Genomic DNA, 1,472 nt, shown 5'->3' on the forward strand with positions numbered 1-1,472 from the left:
GGGCATTATAAAATATGGCTTGAATCTACATTATGCAATACTAAACTATATTTCAGAAAAATTGAAAGAGGAAGATCTTTGTATGATAAGCACTCAATCACAAGGTCGATTTGAACTGTAAGGGCCAGGATTCAAATTCACGAGTCACTATACGGAAACCCCATATAGTAGGAATCCACTCGATGGCACTTAACAACAATAAATTCATTAAATTTCAAAGATAAAGATTACTTCTGTGCATTCAAGCAAATAAGTGAGTTACCAACAAACTGATTCAATAGTTAGGGATAGCAGAAAACTTTTTTACAATAATTTTTCCTCAAACTATCATACAAGGCTAAAATGCAAACTGAAATTAACCTTTGAACATAAAAAAAAGTCAAGGAATAAAATTTCTATGACTGTTTTTAAAAATAGAGGATGAATTTCAGTCACCTTAGAGATTAATGGAGAAACTACACGTTCTAGTCAGCTCTTAGATGACAGAATTTTATCTTTTATTTCTTCAAAACTACTTCTCCAGAAACTAACTGTTGGACTTATACTAAGACAAAATAGGAGATTATTGCAACAGAGCAGAAAGTGAATTTTATTAAATTCTAAAGTGAAGAAATTGCATAAAAATAATGGTTGTGTAGATAAGAGGAAAAGATGGGGGACAGGTAATTTAAGCAATGCATGCTTGAAGCCAAAGGAAACAATTCGAATTGATAAACAAAGCATTTGTCATATACATGCAATTAAATATGTAGAAGTATTCTTGGAAAAACTATGTGATCCACTAAAATCAGGAACAGTTATAAATCAGAAATTAAAAAATATATAAGAAGTACTTTGATCATCTCTCTGTAAATGTATCTTAAAAATGATGAAATCAATGCTTTTCTGAGAAATACTGCAATTGGATATTAAAATGAAACTCTGTCCTAGTTTCAATGATGTACCAAGATAATAGTGACAAACAGCACAATGCTCCAAAGTTGGGTGGCTGACTATTTAAGCAGGATTTGAAACAAATTTGGGGAAACAAATATTTTCAGCTGAGTATCCACCTAGAGCATAACAACGTTGAAGTTTGAAACCTCAGAGTGAATCTCTTTATAGAAATGCATCAGTGTGCTGGGAAATCTCTATGTGGAAAGAGTGCTACCCCGTTAGCTGAAGCCTAATGAAGACTGGTTTTAAAGAAACCACTTGTCGCTGCTGACTTGTGTATCAGGCACATCTTACATACTTCCTCAGACTCTCATCTGACTTCTGTATCCTCAGCTACCTGCTCTACCTCAGATGCTGACAGTTAACTGGCCTGTTGCCTCATTTAACTAAATTCTAATTAGTTCAAATGGTTCCAGTTCTGCTGCCTCTTTTCTGGAGTTCTGACTCCCCTACTAGGTCCAGATTTGGAAGAAATACCACATTTCTGGACAAAGGATTTGACTGCAAAAAGTAGCCAGATGAGCAACTCAGAAGAG

Source organism: Chrysochloris asiatica, unplaced genomic scaffold, assembly GCF_000296735.1.
Source record: "Chrysochloris asiatica unplaced genomic scaffold, ChrAsi1.0 scaffold00013, whole genome shotgun sequence".
Classification (NCBI taxonomy): Eukaryota; Metazoa; Chordata; class Mammalia; order Afrosoricida; family Chrysochloridae; genus Chrysochloris; species Chrysochloris asiatica.